General features: G+C 42.7%; 1 non-coding gene across 1 annotated transcript; it reads left to right on the top strand.

Moving 5' to 3' along the window:
• Positions 1-2,810: 2,810 nt before the first annotated feature.
• LOC124681682 lies at positions 2,811-2,917 on the top strand. The gene has a single exon (XR_006995992.1). It is a non-coding gene; the product is annotated as a small nucleolar RNA R71 (small nucleolar RNA).
• The last annotated feature ends 10,914 nt before the right edge of the window (positions 2,918-13,831 follow it).

The following is a 13,831-nucleotide window of genomic DNA, read 5'->3' as shown; positions in this document are numbered from 1 at the left end:
AAATCAGATGACCGAGGACAATGCCCTCTCTCACTAAGAAGTGACATTTCTCCCAATTGAGCACCAAGTTATTCTCCAAGCATCTTTGGAGAACCCTTTCAAGATTAACCAGACAAGTGTGAAAATCTTCCCCATACACAGTGAAGTCATCCATGAAGATTTCCGTTATGCTTTCAGTCATATCAGAAAACATAGCGGTCATACAACGCTGGAATGTTCCTGGGGCATTACACAGACCAAATGGCAATCTCCTGTATGCAAACGTACCATAAGGGCAAGTAAATGTTGTCTTTTCTTGATCTTCGGGATGAATAGGTATTTGAAGGAAGCCTGAATACCCATCTAGGTAGCAAAAATATTTCTTTCCAGCTAACCTTTCCAGCATCTGATCCATAAAAGGCAAAGGAAAATGATCCTTCCTTGTTGCTTTATTCAGCTTCCTAAAATCGGTGCACATCCTCCAACCATTAACAATTCTTGTTAGTATTAACTCAAAATGATCATTTTCAACAACTGTTATCCCTCCTTTCTTTGGTACAACATGGATCGGGCTAACCCACTCACTGTCGGAAATGGGGTAAATAATTTTTGCAGTTAGCAACTTCAAAATTTCTTTCTTAACCACATCTTGAAGAGTGGGATTGAGCCTTCTCTGATGTTCTCTTGTAGGTTTGCATCCATCTTCAAGGAAGATTCTATGAGTGCAAATTGAAGGACTAATGCCAATCATATCTGCGATAGAGTATCCAATGACTTTTCTGTATTTTTCCAATACAGGCAACAACTGTTGCACTTGTTCCTCAGTCAGATCTGCGCTGACAATTACTGGATGGTTTCTGTTTCTGTTAAGGAATTCATATTTGAGATGGGAAGGAAGTTGCTTAAGCTCAACTTGGATCTCCACATCTTCTTTTGGAATTTCTTTGCCATTTTCGTCTGCAACCTTAGTGATTCCATACAAAGGTACTATATCCTGTATCTCATTGGTTTTGACCATCTTACTAGTGGGTGTAGAGAATTCCTTGACCCCTTCATATTCTTGAGAAATGCAATCATAAATTGTGTCTATCCTTTGGCATAATTATTTTCCTTGAGGTATATGTGTGGAGTGTCTCATGTCGAAAACAACCTTCTCTTTACCAAACCTTAAAGTTAAGGAGGCTCCTCTCACATCAATCAAAGCTCCTGCTGTTGCCAAAAATGGCCTTCCCAAAATGATTGCCTCAGCATTGTCCTCCATTTCCAAGACCACAAAATCAACTGGGTATCCAAACTTACCAACCACTACTGGAATATCCGTTAATATCCCTTCAGGTTTCCTGTATGTCCTGTCTGCCAATTGCAATGTCATATTTGTCTCTTTAAGATCCCCTAAGGGCATCATTTGGCTAACAGAATGAGGCAGCACGCTCACACTTGAGCCAAGATCACACGGTGCATTGAATACTCTGTTTCCAATTAAGCATGGAATGCAGAAACTCCCTGGGTCTTCAAGTTTCTGAGGTAAGGTGTTCTGAATGACTGCACTGCATTCCTTTGTTAGTGTAACAACTTCTGACGCATCAATGCTTCTTTTCTTGCTCATCAAATCCTTGAAAAACTTGGCGTACATAGGCACATGAAGGACTGCATCAAGCACCGGAATAGTGACTTGTACATCCTTCATTATTTCAAGAAATTTGTTGAATTGCTTGTCTTCTTTGCTTTTCTCCAATCTATCAGGGAATGGTACTTTGTTCATTTGGATTGCTTCAGGCAGTATGGTGGAAGATGTTGCTGCTTCCTTTGTATTGTTCATTGGGGGATTAACAATTTTAACTGGCAAGGTGTTCGATTTTGGAGCTATGTCCTTCTCTGTCTCTTTTACTGATCTAGGTTGAATTTCACCCTCATTGGAATTCTTTCTTAATTGTGGTGTTACATATGTTACTGGCCTTGGCAAGATCCCTGTCTTCTCTGATTGCTTGTCGAAAACAGTCGTAGACCTTCCTGCTCGTGTGGTCACTCCGCTTACTTCACTGGTTGTACTGACAGTTACAGCACCACATTGTCTAGGATTAGCTTCAGTTTGAGAGGGCAGCCTTGCTTCTTTTTGATTCGCTGTCTGGAATGCCACAAAGCTTTCCATTGTGGACGACAATTTCTTGACTGAATCTTGCATACTTCCCATTTCATTACTCATTTTGTTCATCAAGTCCATCTGCATCTTGATAATCTCTTCCATGCCTTGAGAGCTACTCCCTTGGCTAACATGTTGCTTGTTGAATTGTTGATTATGAGCTTGCTGCTTGTAATTCTGATTACTTGAATTTCCCTGAAATTGTTGTTGAGGTTGATTATTCTTGTATGACAAATTAGGATGGTTTCTCCATTGAGGATTATATCCAGCAGAATAAGGCCCTTGGTTCTGAGCATAATTTACTTCAGCTGTTGTTTGATCCACTGTAAATACTGAGCATTCTTCAGTTTGGTGCCCGATTTGTCCACAGATTTGGCATCCCTGAGTGTCTTGTACTGCAGCAATGGATGAAGAGTTTCCTTGAGATAATAACCTGGCCATTTGCTTGTTCAACACTTCTACCTGAGCAGCTAAACTATCACTGGCACTCAACTGATGTTTACCAGGATTCTGAGGTGCTACAGACCTTTCATTGGACCAGGAAAAATTATGAGATGCCATATTTTCGATCAGCTCAAAAGCTTCATCTAACGTCTTGTGCATTATTCCACCTCCAGCTGCAGAATCGACAGAGCTTCTTGTTTGATGGGTCAAACCTTTGTAAAATGTCTGAAACAACAACCACTTCTCAAGGCCATGGTGAGGACACATACGAATCAATTCCTGAAACCTATGCCATGTTTCATAGAGGCTCTCTCCATCATATTGTGCGAACCTGGTTATCTTGTCCCTATACTCTGCTGCTTTAGCTGGAGGAAAATATCTCTCAAAAAATGACTGTAACAGATGCTCCCAGGTATCTTTGAATTGAATAGGCAGAGAATGAAACCATAATTTCGCTCCATCTCTGACAGAAAATGGGAACAAGGACAACTTGATAGCTTCAGGGGACACACCATTGCACTTCAATGTGTTGCAATACTCAAGGAAGTTGGTGATGTGCTCATGAGGATCTTCGGTTGCAGCACCACTGAATCTTGTTTGCTGAACCATGTTGATAAGGGCTGGTTTGAGTTCAAAATTATTAGCCTGAATCGTCGGCTGAAATGAGCTTGATCCTGCATTCTGATTGATGGGAATCCACAGATCCCGCAAGGTTTTTGGATCTCCTCCATTGACCATCTTGTCAGACTTACTGCAATTCTCTTTTCTTCTCTTTCTCAGTGTTCTCTCAATCTCAGGGTCGTAAGGCAACAAATCACTCAGACTGTGTAACATAAACAATATTCCTGTATAAAATCCTGAAACATCAACTAAAACAACCTTCACAGTGAGAAAGTTAGTGCCCTTATAAGCCGAAGCAACGAGAAATAGAAAGATAACACAAACAGAGAAACAGAATTGAGAGAGAAATTCTAATTTGAAACTACACTAAACCTAGTCTTTAACTTAGCACAAACACTCGACGCTAGTCCCCGGCAACGGCGCCAAAATGATATACTGTAGAATAGTGCAATTATTTGCCCAATAAACAGCGAGTCGTGTTCTCCTCAGGGACTAGGCAACGGCGATTATGCTCGGCTAAATCTAGGTAACCAAGTAAGGGTGAATTTGCAAGTAAACTGAATATAGACTAAACAGTAAACTGAATGATGTTTTTTTTTGTGATTTTCGTTTTACAAATTAACACTGAACTAAACTATTGTTTAAATGACAACACGAGTCATAGCGCAAGCAGACATTTAAGTTTGGGACAGAAGCAATGGTTAGGGACAAGGATAGAGCAAACGCACGAATTAACAGAATATAAGAACTAGCAAATAATCAAGATAGGAAAGAAACAATTGTAGAGGAAAAGGGGCAGAGTAACAGGCTAACACACGCACATGAATCTGAGATTACAGGCCACGGTCTACTACTCATAGATCAGCAAAACACATCTATCCATACACGAAGTAGTCTCAAACTGAACAAACAAGTCACTGCACGGTGATAGTTCACAGGAGTTTGCAGAATTAAAGAGGGGGGCAGGGACAGAGTTTGATTTCGATCTACCCAGGTCGAACTTCAGACTGGTGAAGAGGAAGTCGTTGAGGCTGGAGTTGGTGAAGTCCCAGACCTGCAACAGTTTAGCCCCGCACGGCCGCGTCGTCGCCTGGTCGCTGACGGAGATGAATCGTAGCAGCAAGGGACACAGGAAGAAGAAGAGCTTCTGGTTTCCGCCGTCTTTGCTGGTTCGTTGGTGAAGAGCAGCCGATGTCGTAGAGCCAGCGACGATCTATGGCCTTGTGGAGGTGACTCGGTGGCACGCCTTGACGCCCGCTTGGCCGCAGCGACGGCCGGTTGTGGAGAAGAAGTAGCGGGTTTCGGCTGGAAGTGCACACCTTTCTCCCTGGTTAAAAGCCTCCCGATCTGATCTGGTAGTTTTTGTGTTTGGCCCCCTGAATTCCTCTCCACTTTGCACAAGTTGGTCCATATGTTCATCTGCTTCAACGCGCCATCCCGGAGTAATCAAGTAATAGGAGTGTTTTAGGGCCTTTTCGCCCATTCCTGCAAAGTATGAGCACTGAATAGTTAAACCTTTCTTTTGGTAGGCAATGATCAATTATGTCCAAGTAAAATGTAATAAAGACCAAAAAGTATTCAAGATTATATGAGAAAATTCTTAAACGGAAGGTATATACATGATGTATATCAAGATCCACGAGTGTAACATGAGAAAATGTATTGACTCGGATTTTACCAGTCGGTTTCACAGGCGGCATGGTGGTACGACATGGAGAATGTCTGGCTCCATGGTGGTGATTGCAGGAGTAGCTGGAGGTGGAGAAATCCAGGGAGGCATACATGGTGGAGCTCCGTTGAATCTACCCGGAGCGCGTCACGTAGGTACAAGCGGTGCTCGACGTGTGTTCTGCGAGTCGAGCCGCCGCTATCGTAGGGTCGGCTGCCTCTTCTCTGTCCGCTGCCGAGTGTTGGAGATATGCCCAAGAGGCAATAATAAAGTGGTTATTATTATATCTTTGTGTTTATGATAAATGTTTTCATCCCATGCTATAATTGTATTAATTTGAAACATTGATACGTGTGTTTTGTAAATAAACCAGAGTCCCTGGTAAGCCTCTTGTTTAACTAGCTTGTTTATTAATTGATGATCATGGTTTCCTCATCATGAACATTGGATGTTATTAGTAACAAGATCACATCATTAGGAGAATAATATGATGGACACACACCCACAGTAAGCACAACAATAAGAACAAGTCATTAAGTTCATTTTGCTATAATCTCTCAAATACATAGTAACCTAATCATTCAACCATGATAACATGTTAATCACTAACACCGGAAGAATACTTTGATGACATCAAATGTCACTTCGTAACTGGGTGGTTATAAAGGTGGTATTGGATATTCTGAAAGTACGAGTTGAAGCGCATGGATCAAGAGTGTGATTTGTCTATCCAAAATGATGGAAATATATACTCTGGGCCCTCTTGGTGTAATGGTATCCAATTAGCTTGCAAGCATGTGACTAGGTCACAAGGGATGTCATATCACGGAACTAGTAAAGCGTACTTATCAGTAACAAGATTGAAGTAGGTTTGGAGATACTGATGATCGAATCTCGGATAAGTAAAACATCACGATACAAAGGGAATTGGTATCGTATGTTTGTGGTTCTTTCGATCACGAAGTCATCATTGAATATGTAGGATCTATTATGGATCTCTAGGTCCCGCTATTGGTTATTGGTCAGAGAGGTTTCTCGATCTTATCTGCATAGTTCGCGAACTGTAGGGTGACACACTTAAGGTTTGGTGTTGTTTAAGTAGATATGGAATATGAGATGGACACGGAATATTGTTCGGAGTCTCGGGTTGGATCCAGGACATCACAAGGAGGTCCGGAATGGTACAGTGGATAAGATTCATATAAGACAAGTCTCGTTCTGGGTTTCGAAAAAGTTCAGGATTATTTCGGTGGTTGACCGGAGTACTTCTAGAAGGTTTCAGAGGTGCCACTAGTGGACCCACCACCTCGGGAGGAGCCACATGAGCCGAGGAGGTGCATCCCAGCCCTAATGGGCCAGGCGCACCATGCCCTCAAGACCCAGCAAGCCAGCCACCCCCAAGGGATAAGGGAAATCCCTAGATTCAAGGGAGACTTGGGGGCAAGTCCCCCCACCCCCTTGTGTGCCGGCCCTAGGGGTGGAGGAGGGGAAAGGCAACCCTAGCCGCACTCTCCCCCTATAAAAAGAGGGGAGGGGGAGGGGCGCAGCCCACTCCTTCCTCCTAACCCTAGCATCCACCCTCTCTCCCTCTTTCTTCCTGCGCAGGCTTGGCGAAGCCCTGCAGGATTTCCCCTCCATCCACCACCACCACACCATCGTGTTGCTGGGATTCCGAGGGGATCTAATACATCCGCTGGCCCGCTGGAATAGGGAGAGGACGTTTACATCGACACCGTACGTGTGACCGAGTACGGAAGTGATGTCCGATCGCAGCACCAGAAAGGACTTCAACACGAACCGGAGTTCGTCAAGTGAACATATACATCAACCACGAGATCCGATCTCGTTAACAATTTGGATCTACGAGGGTTAGTTTCTCATCTATCTCGGTGCATATGTTTCATAGATTGGATCTTGGCTTTTCCATAGATTGGATCTTGATTTTATTCGTTCTTGTGGTAGAATTTTTTTGTTTTCTATGCTACGAACCTTACACTGAATGCCCATCGTCTGCTGCTTTCGTCGTTTACATCACATGCAACACCGACATCGCCTCACCGTTCGAGAGGTGCCTCAACTCCCTCAGCGACTCCGATAGGGACGATGTCGACTCCCTTGTTTTTTTAATTTAGAAATCTAGTTTAATGTTTAAATCTAGTTTATATAGCTAGTATATGTTCGAATCAATGTTTATATATGTAGTATATATGTTTGAATATAGTTTAAATGTTTTTCAAATCAATATTTATATATCTACATTAAATGTTTCATCTATGTTTGGGCGCATAGAAAGTGTTTGATACAATGTTTGAGCCAAATGTAAGAATTAGTGGGCTAAGAGTGAGAGTTCGGCTAGAACCCAAACTTTATTAGAGTAGCAAATAAGCTCTGGACATGGTGCTTTTGCTCTGGGTGCATATGATCTCTTTATTTAAAATACATTTTCAACATATTAAAAAATATTAAAATAAAATGTTGCACGTACATCTCAACATGATACGTATTCATGAAGTTGTTTGAGAAAAGTGAATTGTTATGTAGCTTGTGCAAAAAAGACAAAAATCAATGCTAAAATAAGGCTTTTGCTAGGAATTTATTTATCATTTTTGCACATGCCACAAAAACTATCATTTTTCTATGAATTTATAAGTTATGACATAGAATGTGGAGATGTATGTGCTAAAAAAAATCTCTGAATTTTTTAACATTTTAAAATTTGTTTTTTGGGTAAAGGGAATATATACACCTAGGATCAAAAGTGCATTTTCGATAAGATCTTCAAAACGATAGGCAGTTGTTTGCTCCTCTAAATTTGCTTGAGATGCTCTTATCTTGCCATGCTAGTTTCATAAAAAAATTGGAAGGAGAGAAATACACCGTCAACCAATTAATAACTTTGTTAATGCTTGTTTCGAAAATAAATGATGACGTGTGTGGCTACCATCCAGCCTTTTTCTTTCCTTCGTCTTAGCTCGTGCGCGTACTCATATATGTGGCTCCAACTCCTTTGGACGGCGAGATTATCTGTCTGCATGGATCCTTCGAAGAAAAAACACTCTGCTAAGTTGAGTCTCAAGATTTTCCTTTCTTTCTCTTGAGGTTGCCGACGAACATGCATATGTGCATGCGACTACGTATGTATGTTCTAGTTCATTCAGATTTTCTCCTACTGGAAACGCATTGTTTCTACAGGATCAAAATTTGAACTGTCAAGCCCAACGGTATGCTGCAAGTTAAGTCAAGGCCAGACCAACGAATCGGTACGCAGCGGACACAGCCAGAGGCGGCGCAAGAAGCTACAAACCCATTTAGGGTTCCGTCCTCCTCGCCGGTGATACCGCTGGTCCGCTTCACCTCCGGTGGCCTTGGGGCCTTGGAGGTGTGGTGGATCACGGTCCCTCGCCGGCGGGGAGTTTTCGTCCTTAATTTAGTTTGCTTTTCAGTCTCTTCTTTGGGATGGTGAGGCGGCGGCTACATCCTGAAGTCAGAATAATGTCCTCCCCGCCCTATCCTCGCTCCGGTGGTGCATCTAGCGCTGACGGAGGACGCGTGGAGTTGTGTGCCCCTCGGATCTTCTGGGATCCGGTCGGTTTTCGTGTTAGTTGGTGTGATTTCATGTCAGTCTCTTCCGATCTATGGTTGTCATCATTGGCGATGGTTACTGCTCTGGTGTGCTGGTCCTTTGGGACCTTAGCACGACGACTTCCCGTCTGTCTACTACAACAAGCTCTACTACGACAAGCTTTGCCTGACTCCAGCGATGGAGGGGCGAGGACAGCGGCGCGCCTTCGGCTCGTGCTAGTGTCTGTAGTCGTCGCTAGGTGGTCTGAGTACCAATTTGTAATTTCTTTTACTTTTTGGGCTATTTGTACTACTGTTGATGATTATTAATAGATCGGTGGATTTCTCGCAAAAAAAAAAGCCCAACGGTATAATTGACCTATCTAAACAAATAGGGGACGCGAAAAGCGATACACATTTGGTCCACCTAACAGGACACCGCTGGATACAGGTCGACCAATTAAGGTTAGATTAATTGTTGGCCGGTCACTGATGTAATCAGTGACATGATCTCTTCAATCTCAGTTGCTAATTCGTCCGTTTCTAAAAATGCTCCTTAGTTTTATCTAGCCGAAGATATATAGATATATTTTAGCTACATATACATCCAAATCTGAAAATAATAGAGAAGGCTTTTTTTTTTTTTTGAGACGGAGAGGTCATTTCATCTGTAAACGTAGAGTTACCAAACAACTAATGTGAGTATCTGACGATTGACCAAGCTATATACTACCTCCGTTTCAAGCAATAAGGCGCACGCGTGTTCCAAGACGAAGTTTGACCATAAAAATTGAGCAACAGAACGTTGATTATATTATATGTATATAGTATCGTTGGATTCGTATTGAAAATCACTTTTTAATGATACTAATTTCATACAAACAATCTTTATCTATTTAAAGTAATTCTTGGTCAAACAAAAAGCTCGTAAAACGAGGACACCTTATTCCTTGAAACGGAGGTTGACCTACCAATTCAAGGAACAAGTTTCCAAGACGGTGCTCTTTAAATTAGCCTTGTACCGTGCTCATCATGAGTTGTTAATTAAGGATCACAAACGGTCGTCGAAACTCTTGGCACGGTATTGTAGGATATTGGCCGCGTGTGGGATTGATACGTCTCCGACGTATCGATAATTTCTTACCACATTATTGATAATATCTACATGTTTTATGCACAATTTATGTCATATTCGTGCATTTTCTGGAACTAACCTATTAACAAGATGCCGAAGAGCCAGTTGCTGTTTTCTGCTGTTTTTGGTTTCAGAAATCCTAGCAACGAAATATTCTCGGAATTGGACGAAATCAACGCCCAGGGTCCTATTTTGCCACGAAGCTTCTAGAAGACCGAAGGAGAGTCGAAGTGGGGCCACGAGGTGGCGACACACCAGGGCGGCGCGGCCTAGGCCCTGGCCGCGCCGACCTGTGGTGTGGGCCCCTCGTGCCGCCTCTTTACCTGCCCTTCCGCCTACAAATAGCCTCCGTCGCGAAACCCCCAGTACCGAGAGCCACGATACGGAAAACCTTACTGAGACGCCGCCGCCGCCAATCCCATCTCGAGGGATTCTGGAGATCTCCTCCGGCACCCTGCCGGAGAGGGGATTCATCTCCCGGAGGACTCTTCACCGCCATGGTCGCCTCCGGAGTGATGAGTGAGTAGTTCACCCCTGGACTATGGGTCCATAGCAGTAGCTAGATGGTTGTCTTCTCCTCATTGTGCTTCATTGTTGGATCTTGTGAGCTGCCTAACATGATCAAGATCATCTATCCGTAATGCTATATGTTGTGTTTGTCGGGATCCGATGGATAGAGAATACTATGTTATGTTAATTATCAAGTTATTACCTATGTGTTGTTTAAGATCTTGCATGCTCTCCGTTATTAGTAGAGGCTCTGGCCAAGTTTTCGCTATTAACTCCAAGAGGGAGTATTTATGCTCGATAGTGGGTTCATGTCTCCATGAATCTGGGGGAGTGACAGAAACCCCTAAGGTTATGGATGTGCTGTTGCCACTAGGGATAAAACATTGATGCTATGTCCGAGGATGTAGTTATTGATTACATTACGCACCATACTTAATGCAATTGTCTGTTGTTTTGCAACTTAATACTGGAAGGGGTTCGGACGATAACTCTGAAGGTGGACTTTTTAGGCATAGATGCATGCTTGGATGGCGGTCTATGTACTTTGTCGTAATGCCCAATTAAATCTCACTATATTTATCATGACATGTATGTGCATTGTTATGCCCTCTCTATTTGTCAATTGCCCGACTGTAATTTGTTCACCCAACATGCTTTTATCTTATGGGAGAGACACCTCTAGTGAACTGTGGACCCCGGTCCATTCTTTTATATTGAAATACAAATCTGCTGCAATACTTGTTCTTTACTGTTTTCTGCAAACAATCATCTTCCACACAATACGGTTAATCCTTTGTTACAGCAAGCCGGTGAGATTGACAACCTCACTGTTTCGTTGGGGCAAAGTACTTTGGTTGTGTTGTGCAGGTTCCACGTTGGCGCCGGAATCTCCGGTGTTGCGCCGCACTACATCCCGCCGCCATCAACCTTCAACGTGCTTCTTGGCTCCTCCTGGTTCGATAAACCTTGGTTTCTTTCGAGGGAAAACTTGCTGCTGTGCGCATCATACCTTCCTCTTGGGGTTCCCAACGAACGTGTGAGTTACACGCCATCAAGCTCTTTTTCTGGCGCCGTTGCCGGGGAGATCAAGACACGCTGCAAGGGGAGTCTCCACAATCCAATCTATTTACTTTGTTTTTGTCTTGCTTTATTTTATTTACTATTTTGTTTGCTGCATTATATCAAAACACAAAAAAATTAGTTGCTAGCTTTACTTTATTTACTGTCTTGCTCTCTATATCAAAAATACAAAAAAAAAATTAGTTACTTGCATTTATTTTATCTAGTTTGCTTTATTTACTACTGCTAAAATGGCTACCCCTGAAAATACTAAGTTGTGTGACTTCACAAACACAAATAATAATGATTTCTTATGCACACCTATTGCTCCACCCGCTACTACAGCAGAATTCTTTGAAATTAAACCTGCTTTACTGAATCTTGTTATGCGAGAGCAATTTTCTCGGTGTTAGTTCCGATGATGCTCGCTGCCCATCTTAATAATTTTGTTGAACTATGTGAAATGCAAAAGTATAAGGATGTAGATGGTGATATTATTAAATTGAAATTGTTTCCTTTCTCATTAAGAGGAAGAGCTAAAGATTGGTTGCTATCTCTGCCTAAGAATAGTATTGATTCCTGGACTAAATGCAAGGATGCTTTTATTGGTAGATATTATCCCCCTGCTAAAATTATATCTTTGAGGAGTAGCATAATGAATTTTAAACAATTGGATAATGAACATGTTGCTCAAGCTTGGGAAAGAATGAAATCTTTGGTTAAAAATTGCCCAACCCATGGACTGACTACTTGGATGATCATCCAAACCTTCTATGCAGGACTAAAATTTTTCTTCGCGGAATTTATTGGATTCAGCTGCTGGAGGTACCTTTATGTCCATCACTCTTGGTGAAGCAACAAAGCTCCTTGATAATATGATGATTAATTACTCTGAATGGCACACGGAAAGAGCTCCACAAGGTAAGAAGGTAAATTCTGTTGAAGAATCCTCTTCCTTGAATGATAAGATTGATGCTATTATGTCTATGCTTGTGAATGATAGGACTAATGTTGATCCTAATAATGTTCCGTTAGCGTCATTGGTTGCCCAAGAAGAACATGTTGATGTAAACTTCATTAAAAATAGTAATTTCAACAACAATGCTTATCGGAACAATTCTAGTAATAACTATAGGCCATATCCTTATAATAATGGTAACGGTTATGCTAATTCTTATGGGAATTCTTACAACAATAATAGGAATACACCCCCTGGACTTGAAGCTATACTTAAATAATTTATTAGTACACAAACTGCCTTTAACAAATCTGTTGAGGAAAAGCTCAATAAAATTGATATTCTTGCTTCTAAGGTTGATAGTCTTGCCTCTGATGTTGATCTTTTGAAATCGAAAGTTATGCCTAATAGGGATATTGAAAATAAAATTGTTACTACAGCAAATGCCATCCAAGTTAGAATTAATGAGAATATAAGATTAATGGCTGAACTGCGTGCTAGGTGGGATAGAGAAGAAAATGAAAAACTAGCTAAAGAGAAAAATGTAGCTAAAGTTTGGACTATTACCACCACTAGCAATGCTAATGATTCACATGTTGCTGCACCTCCTACTATCAATGATAAAATAATTGGTGTTGGCAATGTTACTACTCCTAGTGCAAAGCGCGCAAAATTACCTGAAACTGCTAAAACTGCTGAAATTGCCTGTGATAAAACTGCTGAAATTTTTTCCAACATTGGGGATGATGATCCCATTGCTTTAGATTGTAATGATCTAGATTTTGCTGATTGCCACATCTCTGAAGTTATAAAGTTCTTACAAAAACTTGCTAAGAGTCCCAATGCTAGCGCTGTAAACTTGGCTTTCACAAAACATATTACAAATGCTCTCATAAAAGCTAGAGAAGTGATGCGGGGTGGCCTTTGGTCACCTCCACACCAAGACCAACAAGTCCCCCAAGTGGACCGATGACACGAGCCCGAGTCAAGGCTCTACATGATGAGGTGAACTCGCTCCTCACCACCCTTGATCTTGGTACCCCTTTGGATGGATTGCTACCTCATGCCGACGTGCTATGTGTCATTAGGTACAAGGCGCATCAAGACCCCGGAGAGGAGGAGGCGCCAAGGTCAAGGGAGGGAGAGAAGCAGCTGGACATGGAGATGATCATGAAGCCGAAGCCGACGTCGCTCGAAGCGCTCCAAGGAAGAGACGGACGCTGGCCGGTCCAGGACCCGGTCGGACCGGACCCACAACCGGACGCCCCGGTCACAGGCCCGGTCAACCGGGCGCAAACCGGGCCAGCTCCCTCGTACCGGGCGACGACCGGACCCAGGACCGGAAACCTCGCAGATTTCCGGTTTGCGCCCGGTCGACCGGACCCCTGACCGGACAGCCCGGTCACTGGCCCGGTCAGACCGGACCCATGACCGGACAGCCCGGTCCCAGGCCCGGTCTGACCGGACACCAACCGGATCTGACGGAAATGCCCCACCAAACTGCCTTAACTTATCCCTTCGCGTACCTGTTCGCCCTTGTTGGCCATGTGTGACTATATAAGTAGCTGGAACCCCTCATTAGCTCTTTAGACTTGTTTTGAACTCAAACCTACCTTTGAGCTTAGTCTCCCTTGGGTATCATCCCTCTGTAATCAAGGCACCTTGGTTGTTGACTTTGATCTTGTTGATTGAGATTCTAGTACTTGTTACTCTCTCTCACTCACCAAGCTCTTCCTCTGCAATCCCAATCTCTCT

The sequence above is a fragment of the Lolium rigidum genome, unplaced genomic scaffold (assembly GCF_022539505.1).
Source record: "Lolium rigidum isolate FL_2022 unplaced genomic scaffold, APGP_CSIRO_Lrig_0.1 contig_52156_1, whole genome shotgun sequence".
In the NCBI taxonomy this organism is placed as follows: Eukaryota; Viridiplantae; Streptophyta; class Magnoliopsida; order Poales; family Poaceae; genus Lolium; species Lolium rigidum.
This window is presented reverse-complemented; position numbering and strand designations above follow the sequence as displayed.